General features: G+C 35.0%; 1 long non-coding RNA gene across 1 annotated transcript in view; it reads left to right on the forward strand.

Moving 5' to 3' along the window:
- Positions 1–5,144: 5,144 nt before the first annotated feature.
- Positions 5,145–14,444, forward strand: part of LOC149563306 (uncharacterized) — a 29,823-nt gene continuing 20,523 nt past the window's right edge. Inside the window, exon 1 of the long non-coding RNA XR_016364060.1 lies at positions 5,145–5,708. This is a non-coding gene — a long non-coding RNA (uncharacterized LOC149563306). The remainder of the gene's footprint in view (positions 5,709–14,444) is intronic.

The following is a 14,444-nucleotide window of genomic DNA, read 5'->3' on the forward strand; positions in this document are numbered from 1 at the left end:
TCATGGCAGACATTAGTTTGGAATTTTTTAATAATATTTTCCTTGATTATTTTGACAAGGAGAAAGGTAGATGGGGGCAAATACTTGTAAACCCTATTATTTGTCTCCTTTTATAAATTCCACATTACATGAGGTGCTGCCATCATAAAAATATTATTTTCCACTTTAGGATGGTGCAATTTCCACAACATCTAGAACTCTTATAGAGAGCCATGCATAATCAAACATAGTTTCCATTTCGGGAAAATATAAGTACAAATTTCCCTAGTAAAATGATAGATAAGTGAGAAATGATCAAAAGATTCAGACTATGCTTCACAAAGAAAACAACGGCTAGGAAAGACTAACCACCTTTTGCACGAGTTATAAGAAATAAGTATTTGATGTGTTACCATAATTCTATTTATTAATTTATTTTAATATATACATTCATTTTAATATTCATACTTTTGATTAGTAATTAATTTATCCTTCAATAATGTCATTTTCTCCCTATATCTAAAAAATGTGTCTCCTATTATTTGAAATAAAAGATTAGATCCTCTTATTCAATTCACTTCTCCTTGGCCTAGTTAGTTAACTAGAATTGATTTGGATTCACCCAAAATATTATAAGAGACTTCCCGTGGTTGGATGGAAAAGGGAGTAAGAACACCCATGTTCTTTGTTTAGAATGGTGTACTAAACACAAGGAATTTGAAACTAAAATACATAAGGAATAAAGGTATTGAGGTTGCTTTTAAATTTATCTATGAAGCCAATGAAGGGGGGATACATGCAAAGTTCTTGTTAGATATAATATTTCTCATGCCCATCCTTGAAATGTCAATTGCTGGATTGGCTTAAACATATCTAATCTCTTAGCTATGTATTCCAATTTTAAGGTTCAAGGATCAAATGTATTTTAATTAATGCGGAAGGGATGAAGATATGTCAAAAATTTCTTTTATGAGAGTGGATAAGCTATAAGTAGCCATCTTGTTTGTGGACATAAATTAATCTAGTGGATCTTACAATTTTCAAGGTTGTTCAACTAAGAAATGGGTAGATAAGGGTATCATAACTTTTTCTTATGTTATGAGAGGTAGAGAAGTAATTCTTTGGGTTGTTCTTATGAATGACTTTGCCATCCTAATTCCTTAATGGAGAACCCATTCTATCTTCAATGCTACCTTCTCTAACCTCAACCTTGATATAATTTTTTTCTCCCAATATATTTATTCCCTTCATCTTTGTTGGATAGTAATACCCCCTACACCTTGTGAAAGATAAGTATATGTAGTATTTTCTTACCTATAACCTAGACATAATCAATCATCTAAGCCTCAAGTACAATGTATACCTCAAGGAATATATTTCATGTAAGTATTTATTTTATCTTTGACATTGCCCCATTGAATAGAAATTGTCCTACTTTCTATGAAATCTTTTCGTACACAAGTTGCACTTACAAAATCTCTGGTAGGGAACACAACATTTTCTCTTTTTGTAGAAATAATATAGTTTTTTATGACTTTTTTTAATGTACTTTTTCCAATAGAAATATGGGTTCTCTTTGTTCTATTTCTTAATGAGATTCTCATTACATAATAATATCTATGGAAGCATTGTCTATAGAAGAAAATTCTCTAACACCTTCCAATGTACTTTTTTTCTTTTATTTAGTTATGGAACATTTGAAAAATTAGGAATAATAATGAATTTGTAGGGAGACACCTTACAAAGTCTCTTTAGAGACTCATTTATACTAACATTTTCTTACATGTCATTTCAATTTAAAAAATTAAATAGAGTAAATTACTTCATATCCAAAAAGAAGGCAAAGAAGTAGTGGAGAAACAAAAGATTACACATGGCTATGTTTCAGCTTGAGACAAAGGTGTACTTTATATTACTCTAGTTGAATTCATACAGAAACTAAAAAAGAGTGGATAGTGGATGAGAGGAACAAGATTTGGTTCATCAATAGGTACCGCACACACATAATGGATCAATGCAATAAAAACTCTGAGATTGTTTCTAGCAATATTGTCCCCTATGAAATGTATACTTTTGATCTTAAACTAGGATGATGCACAAGATTATGTTGTTTAAGATCTGGATGATGATTTGTCCCTTTAACACATACCTACGCATAATTTATTTCTTTTGATGTAGAATGTTTTGATATTATGGTCATATATTGTCACTTTTCGTTTTGAGAAGTACGAACTCATAATTAATGTGATTTGCACTTTGTTTTCTTTATTAATGTTCAATAGAAGTAGAAGAATAGATATTTATGTCAAGTTAATCAACTTATATATAATAATTGACAACTTACTTTTCATTTTTCATTTTTTAATTTTACAAATACAATTTAACTCAAATAATCATCTTTGAAAAATTACTAGAGTTACTTCAACCTCTCTAAAATTGTACAATAACTAGAAGTACATCAATCTCTCTTTCAAATTAGGATCAAGTCTCTCATAGAGAAAATTGATATGGTATAATTTATAATGTCCATAGGTTTGATTGTCATGGGTTTGGTGTTTTTGGTGTAGAACTTAAAGTGGTGGTATTCTTAAAATATGTTAGGCTTTCAATTGATTTTTTATTTGTTTATTGTCAATATATAGTTGAAATTCTTTTAAATAATTGTACAATAATAAATTTACTAATCTTATCTCCATTGTTTCTTCATTTATTATTCCTAACAAATGTTCAAAAAATATACAAAATAAGAAACCTAATTGTAATCTCTTAATCACCTAATATAACAATCCTAATCTTCATTATGTCTTTTCATAATAGTACTGTTATAAACAGAATGAGCATATTAATTGAAACAATCTTATGTACAACATAAGGACACAACTTTTCCTTTTAATTTTTAATTTATACTACAAAACGTTTTGCTAACCTGTAATCATCATTTGGGAGCAACTTCAAGATTTGATCACTCAAAACACAATTTAAGAACATCACCGCGTCTGTTCAAACTTCTACAATATCTACAAAAGTATCGAAATTGTAACAGGTTAAAAATATCTTGCGAAATATTGGAGCATCACCACCTTTATTTTTGTTTTTTGGGATACCTGCCAAAGGCTGCCTGTCCTTTGTACAGCTATGGTTCTTCAAGCGGTGGATCAATGACACAGAGTGACTGAACTGATTATTTATACATATGAAATGTCCTCTGCTAACAAGATGAAAGGATATCGCAATGGCTGCAAATCCATTTACAGCAAGTGAAGGAGGACATGAAGCCGACATTATGGCTTTCTTAGACAACGACCCCATCATAGTTGAAGATTGTTTGTTGGAGATGAATGATATCCATGGAGAAGACAACAATCAGCATTTACATCTGAGTTCTACTGAATCACTCAGTACCCGAAGAGAGAAGAAAAAATCTTCATCCAAACGACAGAGAGACCCTCACGTTCATAATTTGTCGGAGCAGGCCTTTTCTCTAACTCCCATACCCTTTATTGAGTTATCAATATTTATGTAGATTTCAACGTTAAAAATACATTCTTACAGTTTGTTTGTGATTTGATTGTATATAATGTTTATAGTTATGAACATATATTCAAAGGTAAAAGAGATGTTTACAGAGTTAATAATATATAGAATGTGAGAAAACTTGGTTAATGAGATCTTATTCACAATCAAATCTAGAGACAAGTTTCGAGATTTGATTCACAATCAAATCTAGAGACAAGTTTAGAAATTTGATTCACAATCAAATCTAGAGACAAGTTTAGAGATTTGATTTGGACACGTACGTGTTGTTTTTGAAGAAAGATTTAAGATATTTGTTTTTATGAAAACCAGAGGCGAAGGAAGAGAATCAGTGAGAAGATAAAAGCTCTTCAACTTCTGGTTCCCAGTTGTAATAAGGTTGGTTCTTATCTAATGATGTAGTGGCAGAATCTTTGGACTAATATCTCTCATGTTACTAATTATTTCTACTATTGTGCATAGACTGACACGGCCTCCATTCTTGAAGAAGCAATCCAGTACGTCAAACAGCTTCAACTTCAGCTACAGGTAAGTTGCTCTATGTTTATTAGTTATTCTTGATCATGTTTTCAAAACGAGTAATATGTATGTATTGCTAGTTTACGTCTTGTGGATACTTTCTTTTGCCCATGACAGAGTTGCAGGAATATGAGGAGAATGGGCACAAACAATATTCCTTGGCAATGGAATGATGGGTTTATGAGCATGCCGCAGGGACTCCAAGCACAAACAATACCACCATGGGCAAACCAGCAAATGAAGGAGTATTTTGATAGAGAAAGCCTGCCAATGTTTCCAAACAACTCATATTCAGCATAAGACGTAAAAGATTTAGTGTGTAATGGTTGCCGATCTCTTCAAGCTTTGAACAATTTTCAACCATTTTCAGAAATGTTATTGTATATTTTCGAAAGGTTGCTGTAGAAAGTCTCTTTTCCTAGCAGCTTTTGTTGGAGGAACAACATATATGTAAAAAAGTTTCTATGTTTTATGACCAACTCTACGTATTATTGAACGTACGTAGCTCTTTGTAAATAAAAAAATAAAAATAAGAGGTTCCTCCTCGTTTTAAAGTATCGGATTTAATATTATGACCTAGCTTTTCCCCTCGAATGCACAACTATAGTTTTTAACTTGTGCGGCTAGAATTGAAAGAAAGTGACGCGTCTAAGTAGAGATATGCGCCTTATTTAAACATTCACATATATAGATATAATGAAAGATACATGACTATTCGTTCTTAGGTGTTTATTTTTTTCATTAATTCTCAGTGAAAAAATTATCTTGCAATTTGATGAAAATAGGTGTATGGAGAACTATATATATATATATGAAAATAGGTGTACGGAGAACTCTATATATATATATAAAAGTAGTTTTTCATTTTTCTAATTTTGATAAGGTTAGTATTAAATTATTTATTTATTTTTAAATATAGGTGTATAAAGTTACTTAAAATTGTAGTTGTATAAAGTTACTATTAATTATTTTTCAACATTTTATTATTTAATTATATAAATGGTGTTAAATTTGCATAACTTTAATTTGTTATTAATTTAAGGAAATTTTTATGTAAAATATTATAGTTAGGTCAATGGGTCCTTGGTCTAGTCTACCTCACAAAGAGTCCACTAGGGATCAAGTCTTGCTGAGTGCAAAGTTTCGACATCATAAGGAATGAGGCCGGGATCGTGCCCCTTCACTGGTTGGTAACTAACGGGCTTGGGGTTGCCTCGTAAGTCTGAGCCCTCTATCAAAGAAAATATTATAGTTAGAGTTAGGGTTGAAATTATAATTAGAATTTGCATTAGAGTCAGATTTAGAATAAGGTTTAGGTTAAGAGTCGCAAACTTTTGGCGCTCATTCAGGGCATCATTTGCAGTTCTGAACAGGGCATCATCCGCAATTCTGAACAGGGCATCATCTGCAGATTTCAACAGAGGCAAAAGGCCGGTTCCTCATGGATATGACCGGAAGTCATGACAAGTTCATGACCTATATCACGTTTTTGCCCTTTATCTATCCTGCCCTAGCCGTCATCGGCAGTTCTCAACAGAAGCAAAAGGGTTGATCATCATGGATAAGATTGTAAGTCATGAGAGTTCATCATTTATATCACGTTTGTTTTCCTGATCTATCGTGCCCTAGCCGTCGGCGCCTTCAACGTGAACGATTCTGATATGCACAATAAACAGGTAAATACCCTAAAGATCTCTTGTATGTTTAATCTTTTCCGCTCGATTTCCTCTGTATTTGCATTACAGTTTTCTGGTTTGGCGGAATGAATATAGTCTTTGGGATTTTGGGTTTTCAATCAAACGGAAAAGATCGCTTAGGCTGGAAAACGTCGACTGCTAACAGCCTCGGACCATCTCAAACACATTAACTGAGGTAATAATATAATAGGTGGATATGTACATTTAAAATGCAACATACAAGTATTTGAATAAATTATGCAACAATACTTAAAAGATGCAACATATAACTATTTGAATAAAAAATGTAGCAATAGTTAAAAGATGCAACAATCTTTCCAATACAATGCCTGTACTTCAAAAAATCGTTTCTTAACAAGGTGAAGAACATCTCATAGCAGTTGAAGAACATGTAGAAATACAGTCGGCAAGCGCACAACACTACGAACGGTTAGTTGTTGCAATGACCAGAAAATGAGAGTCAGGAGCAATCACTGGGAGGGAGCAGCTCCAGGGGTTTTAACTGTCAGATTCAATGCTAGGAACTATAGGGAAATGGAAGGCTAAGCAAACAATTGAAAGGCTACTTCAGATTCCACGATCATTCATGGCAGTTAGGCTATCAATAGAGGATTATTTGCAAGGAGGCCTCATCAATCCAAACATTGTGCTTCCACATTTATGCAAGGCGACATGCTAAGGAAGGAAATTTTTAAAAATTCTTTGTGCCAACTTGTGTACAGAAAGAATTGGATCAGACACCATATAGAGCATCTCTTAATTAATATAACTCAGCGAAGAACCTTACTATTTTTACTTTAATAACAAGAATCCATCATCATCAAGCAACATTGTTTAGAGTGCAGTTCAATAAATGGTTATGCTCAGATCGGAAAAGTTAAAATTTTATAATGACTAATGGAAATAATATAATCAATCAAAGATTATGACTTATCTTTTTGGGAACCGCCCATCAGAAACATCACAAACTACTTAATTTACATAATGCCCCTTTTAAAACTGAATTTTAAATAAATTCAAGTGTTTCTATTTAGAACATGGGAAATTGCCTTTTATCCCATCTATGATGCCTGGATAAATGCCAATTAGTCAAGGCACGTCTTAGATCTCCTTGTCCTCCCTTGAAATCGGCAGGCATATCAGAAACATTTCATAACACTTTCGACCATTTTGGGGACATTTTTTAGATTTAAAGTTTTGGGGAAAAAATGGGACAGCCAGGGCATGTTACCTCTTGTCCTGCCATCCCAAAAATTCCATGGAGATAGGGACACCAGTTTTGAGGACCGGGTACACATCTCCATTCAACAAACATAGGACCATACTTTACATATACAGGGTTTTGGGCATGATCGAGCCCTAATTTGGACAAATTAGCGCTTCCATTTGAATGTCATCTCCCATTATTTTCCTAAAAGTTGCCTAGGTTCTGCAAGATGGTGATACACTTATTCAGCTATATCAGAACTTTATTACTGAACTTAAAAAGATATTGATCCTATGGCCCTCCATTTGTGTACTATCCTTTATCTTTCATCAGGTTTTATTTCTGTAAGATGATTTGGAAATCTAGAAGTCTGATGTTACGGGGCCAGTCATCACTGAAAGTTTCTTTTATCTTCCTTATTGTTTATCGCTGTGTATATATGGAAGGGAGGTAATATTTCAATTTGAAAAATCACAATTTCTTAAGATATGAGAGCCCTTGTATAACATTGTTGTATGAGAAAGCTGTTTTATACATATATATGAACTACAGCACTGTACAGAGTTGACTGATATCAAACATATCATGAAGAGTGTCCAAACCATTATCCAAGATGCAAAAGGAATATTTCAGAACAAAAGAATATATATTCATACAGTCTAATGAAGGTCTTTATTGGGAGTAGATGGAGTGAAACGTCTAAAAGGCTTGAAGCAGTGATAAGGGAGTGTTGGAAATCAAAGTCTCTGTGACTTAAGCTTCTGTGCAGGAATACATAATTAGTATGTTATTGCTTAAATATGATCAAGCATGCAGAAATAGATATGAGCAATGCAGTTCAGCGAACACATCAATTTATACAAGTGATCCCTCCATCAAATTCCATAGTGAGATATGAATATATAGAAGTGATATATAAAGCATCTTTTTTTTAAATTTTTTTTTTTTTTATTATTATTATTAGACTGCAGGAATCGGGTGCAGCACAGCCCCCCTATAAACTGCAGTGTGCCGGATAAACTTTTTAACGTGACCGGTAGCACTGGCGCGACACGCCCACCAGTACCACGGGGACGGGGGAGACTAGAACCCGTGACCAACCCCCTGCAACAGGGAAGATTTAGCCAACTGAGCTAGGGCCCCTGCCATATATAAAGCATCTTCAAGACATGTGTGAGTGTAAGAATTTAATTGCAATATACATGTACAAATCTAGATTCTATTTGATTAGCGTTGAGAAAATAAGTAAACGAATAAGGTTATCACAGAGCAGATGTTAAGGAGAAAGTTATGAATACATCATGATATCATTTCACAAACTAAAAGTCTCTCCATTTTCATGAATGAGAAAACTGTTCAAAATTTGTCAAAGGGGAGCATGGTGATAAGGATAGGGTTCACTTGATGGTTTTAGTGAAATGGTTCCTGATGATGTTGCAGTCATTTTTCTCTGTTGATGATGTCTATCTCAAGTTCCTTGAGTTATTTACTACACAGTCAGAGATCCATACAAAGACAAAGTTGTGCTTTGAGGATCTAAGTTTTGTTGATAAGAAATCATTGCAGAGGTCCTGACTATTTGAAGCTTTCCAGCCCTCATAGAAAAGGAAAAGAAGGAAATAATAATGGCTGACATTCATTCCAATAAAGTGAAATAAATCTATGAATCTTGCCCAAACCTCCATTAGCTGGCTGCAAACAATGCTCTTATTGGGTTTAAGAAGGTCACCGAGGAGAATGGGTTAAAAGTGGATGAAAAATATTATAGTGCATACTTGCCATAACAGAAAATGAAAGTATTGACAATGAAGAACATGCTGCACTTTCAAAGGGATATAGACCCATTTGCAGTTACACAGAATAATCAGAAATTGAGCACATGCAGGAGGCATCACCTGAGGTCAAGAAAGAATAGAAAAGAACCAGTACCATACAGAGAATATGCATGATTTAGCCCTTCTTCGGGATAACAAATCCCAGGTTTTAAAATGGCAGAGACTATTACCAAAAACTTGTGTGAAAGATGTGAATCATATCATTTTACAGAATAACAATAAGCGGCATTTATGAAGTCAGATATGGTGAAAACCATCCAAGAAAAGACATCCGGTAACCATGGGAAGATGAATTGCAAATAATTTAAATATATGTCCTTCAAATCCTGAGTTAGAAAAGGCCAAGTCAGTCACATAACTGCAACATCAATATATATTGAAGCAGCGATTGAGGAGTACGTAGAGCGGCATGGTTGAATGCTACAGAGATTGTTCACTCAGTCAATTGCTATGTGCCAGGAAGTCTCACGTTACAGAGAAACTCTGCAATATTATGCTACACATCATCAGAAACAGTAAAACATTAAAATAAAGGGATTGAATTATGTTTATCGATGATATGCGAAAATTCCTTGTACACATCAACACACAATCTCTTCATACATGACAACTTTTTCCACCTATTTGTAAAGTAGTGTTAATAATAAATGTGATGATGCAAATACCGAATACCAAGTGTTTTATAAAAAATGAATCGTTCAAAGGATTGAATGTAACTATATTAATAATTTATATGTAATGGATACTTCCTTAGAGACGGGCGAAGAAATGCGAGAAATGTCTACATCTGTGTTGCTCAAGGAAGTAGCATAAATGGGCCCTGCACCTCCATTGCTGCATGAGATTTCGTTAGAGAAGTTATTGCAGGCTCTGGCCACTTCTTCTCAAGTGAAAGGCCAAAATGTGGCGAGTTCTTGTTTAAGAGGAGGTAACGGCTGAGGTTCTACAACCACACTACGCTGGCACTGGTTATTCATAAGTCCTATTATAAGGTGCCAGGGTATGCTCTAATGTGTGAAATTTGTGGTCAATATGTAAGTTTAAATCCCCACGAGCACATCACAAATGGCATGCGCCAGGTAAGTTTAAATCCCCACGAGCACATCACAAATAGCATGCGCCAGTTGTAACATTTATGAAAATTTATCGTTATACTAAATAAAGGAGTCCCTTCATTGCCTCTCCAGTCACACATCGAACCAAAAGAATTAGATTAAAACTATTTCCTGAGTGTTAATCTCCACGCAAATCTAGGAACACTCTTCTCATTTCTTCAGCATTCAATTTATTTCTCTGTGGCCCTATGGTTGTTTTTATCTTTTCTTTGACAGCCATTTCATTAAAAATAAACATTAACAAAATGCTTCTATTCAGACTGAGAGGTTTTATTACTGTTCCTCAGGCTCTTTTTTTTAAGCATGGTTTTTATCACATATGTTCAAGATTTGGCACTCAAAATTATAAATTTATAAGGCCTTTTCTGGGCTTTTTTAATTACATATTTCTGAATAAAACGTGGTCTGTGGATGCCTATAATATGAGAGACAACCCAGACAACCCTTCCTCAATGAAATCAAAGAGCTCTTTTAGAGTTGCATTTGACAAGAGATATGCACTGCTAAACTGGTTTGGGTTAGAAATTGAGGGGTAAATCATAATCTTTTAAAGGTATGCATAAGCATTCTCAACGCTTCAGTATATGGTGAAAGATGATTTTGATCTGTTAAAATCAAATCAAGTAACAGCAATTGAATTTTAAAGCATAGACTGCGAGAATCAATCAGAAGTTATATTATAAAAATGATATAATGGCTTTATTATTCAAATCATACATACAATGCACTTAGATTAGACACAAAATTCAGCACGATACCAACTAATAATTATGCAAATGATAAATTTCTATGGCCAACAAAAATAATTTATAGACATGTAGCATAATCATTGCCTTTACTTGTGTGTTTTATCTTGGCTAACAAACTAAACTAGAATCGAAGGGTAGTTGGTGCCTTCAGAAGTTATATCTTGAAATAAGGAATACCTAAGGCTTAAAAGAGAATAGTCAATAGTTGTATTCATGAGGGCGCAGTGCAAAAGTTCTTCATAAACTGATCCTAGATATCCTCCTAGCAAGGATCTATAGATAAATATAAGTCTATTATGTTCATAAAATCTAGTAACAGGATCTAGAACATACTAATGTTAGTTGTTCAATGAAAAGTGAAAGCATAATGATGTCCACACTATACAAAGAATTTGATGTCAAAGCAAGCCTTAAATTGGCTTTAACCCTACACGACTTAAATGATGGTAACCCTACATGACTTAAATGATGGTGATTCAAAAAGATAAGTTTCTCAATAAGTCATAGAAAAAGATAACCAAATAGATAATTTAAAATTCTACTCAAAATGACTGTGAAAAAGGAAGATCTATGCAATGACAGAGAAATCATGATCCTACTAGCCCAACTCTAGATAAGGGGAAAAGCCTTGAAATTAAAAACCAGAGTAATGAATCTCCTTCCAACAATGAGTGGCAACTCCATTGAATGGCGGCTCATTCCCAATTAATCATCAATATAAAGGACAACGGAGTTGAAGATGATCCTTAATTCTAACAGCAAAATTGTTGTTGATGAGTTTCAAGAATATGATTTTAGGCCTCAAACTGAAAGTCGACCCTTACCTAATTCCTCAGATACCGATTCGTGCCAATAGGGCCTGGCTTCCGCATCCGATGCGGACAGATGCGGGAAGCCTCCGGATGCGCTGCGGGTGCTGCCCTCAGCTTCCACCCACATCCGAATGCCTACGGGTGGCTTCCGGGCAGCATCCACAGGGCATCCGGGCGCATCCGCGGGGCTTAACTGGCAAAGCAATAAAATATAGTTTATTTTAACGTAAACTTCCATAACAACATGTGACTAAAAGCATTTTTAAAGTGTTTTTTCACAATAATACCCTAAAACGACCCTAGAAGTCAACATAGAAGCATTCACAAGAGCCATTTTAGAATTTTTTTTGCACCTACAGCCACTCCTTCATTGTGAAGCTAAGTTCAACATTTTCAAAGAGGATCGATCGAAGAGGGAGAGATAGCTTTCTCAAAGAAGTTTGAACCATTCAAGGTAAGTGATCAATCCTTTGCTTGAGTATTTAGATGATTGTTTTTGAGTTTTTGATGATTTTTTTCAAGTTCTTGAAGATTTTTTTAAAGTTTTTTTTCCATTTTTTTGTTTTTTGAAAGATATGTAGAAGCAACTTTGGGTATCTATTTTAGTAGTTTTTCTCACTTCTTTCCACTTGTATGCATGATCATTGATGTTCATAGTTGTTAGAAACTAATTAAAATTTATTCATTTTCTTATAAAATAGGTTGCAAAAAACTAAGCAAGAATGGATACCGGTGGTAGTGCTAGTCAAAGTTCATTGGGGGGCCAAGGAGGGGAAGGGACTGATAATTTCAAAATTGATGTAGGTTCTCCTTTGTGGAGACATACAACACGGATATCACAGGTTTCAGGAGGTGGCTCATACTATTGGAAGTGCAATTATTGTCAAAGTAACAAAGGAAAACCTTTCAGTAGCTCATATTCTTGAGTGAAGCTTCATTTTATGGGCCCTGTTGGCAAAGGATTTGGAATGTGCAAAGGCAAAAATGGTACTAGGATGACTAGCGCGGAAATACTTTCATTTGTAAGAGAACAAGAAGCTGCTGATGCATTGATCAATAGATAAAAAAAAAAGCTACTATCAAGGTCCTTCCTCAAAGAGCAAGCCACAGACAACCACTGAACCAATTGCATCCTCCCAACACCCATTCTCGCAGGTAACTGTGCTAGAAGAGGATGAGGAAGAAGTGGAAATTTTAACTCGCAAAAGAGGCCCATTGGACACTGCATTTAAAATGGGGGCAAGAGACCGCGCTGATGAAGCTATTGCATGTTACCTCTATGCGAATGGGCTTTCTTTCAACTTGGTGAGATCACCATATTGGAAGGAAATGGTGGCAGCAATCAAAGAATCACCAGCTGACTACACAAGCCCAGGCTATGAAAAGGTGCGTACAACTTTATTGCAACAAGAGAGGGCACATATAGAGAGACCTTCAACCAATCAAAAAATCTTGGAAAACTTTGGGTCTAACTATTGTGTTAGATGGTTGGAAGGATACAAGAAACCGGCCACTAATTAATGTGATTGCAATTTCCCCCAAAGGGGCAATATTTTTGAAGGTCATTGATTGTGAAGGGCAAGTGAAGGATTCAGAATTCATTTCTAGAATTCTCATTGAGGCCATCGAGATGGTGGGTAGTGAGAATGTGGTACAGGTGGTCACTAACAATGAGAAAAATTGCAGGGGTGCGGGTGCTTTAGTTGAGAGTCGGTAGGATCATATTTTTTGGACTCCATGCACTGTTCACTCCCTTAACTTGATCATGCAGAGGATTGGCACTGAAGTAGATTGGGTGAAGAAAATATATGAAGAGGGGGAGGACATACAAATGTTTGTGACCAACCGCCACATGTCACAATCCATTTTTAGAACATACCCCAAATTGGAGTTGCTAAAGGTAAATTAATTTTTTTAAATTACTAAGTTTCATGGTTTTGTAATTTAGTTAAAAATTAAAATTTATAATTATATTGTCAGTTGACATATTGTTAACTTGCTTAGGTTGCTGAGACCCGTTTTGTATCTCATACAATCGTTATGAGATGACTCCTCAAGGTAAAAGATGCATTAAGTCAAATGGTCATCGGTCATCAATGGGGTGTATGGAAGATCTCAAATTCAGAAAGAGCACAAAGGATCAGGAATGTGATCTTGAATGAGAGTTGGTGGGCTCGTGTGGCATATGTATTGGATTTCACCGAGCCCATCATGACTATGCTCCGTTTTGCTGATACAAATACACCTTGCTTAGGGGATGTGTATGATGGCATGGACACCATGGTTGAGAAGGTAAAACATTCTATACAAGCACATGAGAGTGACCCCACACAATGTGAAGCCTTATGCAAACAAGTGCAAGCAATTATCAACCATCGCTGGAATAAGATGACTACCCCATTGCACCTCCTTGCATATGCCTTATCTCCTAGGTACTATAGTGAGGAGATAGCTGGTATGTCGGGTAGAGTTGCACCATTTGCAGATGAGGAGGTTGCTGAGGGGTGCCACAAAGCCCTTTCAAGACTCTTTCCACTAGAAGAAATGCATGAAAAAGTGAGGGAAGAATTTGGGTTGTTTGCTTCGGGGTTAAAGCATTCTCCATTTGCACTAAAGGACCAAAATAGAATGGGAGCTATCACATGGTGGTACATGTATGGTCAACCTTTCAAGCATCTTCAACCTCTTGCAATCAAAGTCCCATCACAAGTAAATTTTTTATTTTGTTTTGTAAATTTGTTTTAAAATTTTATGTTTACATTTGCATTGTAGAATTTAGTGTTTCACACATTCTATAAAATTAATTTGCTTTTCATTTGTATGTTTTGTGACAACTATATAGGTTGCTAGTTCTTCTGCTGCTGAAAGGAATTGGAGTACATACTCCTTTATCCATTCGGTGAAGCGCAACCGGTTAGGCTCCAAGAAAGCTGAGGACTTGGTCTTTGTCCACACCAACTTGTGTCTTTTGTCACGTAAGAATGATCATTACAAGGA

Source organism: Cupressus sempervirens, chromosome 4, assembly GCF_028749045.1.
Source record: "Cupressus sempervirens isolate cs-2001-9-10 chromosome 4, ASM2874904v1, whole genome shotgun sequence".
NCBI lineage: Eukaryota > Viridiplantae > Streptophyta > Pinopsida > Cupressales > Cupressaceae > Cupressus > Cupressus sempervirens.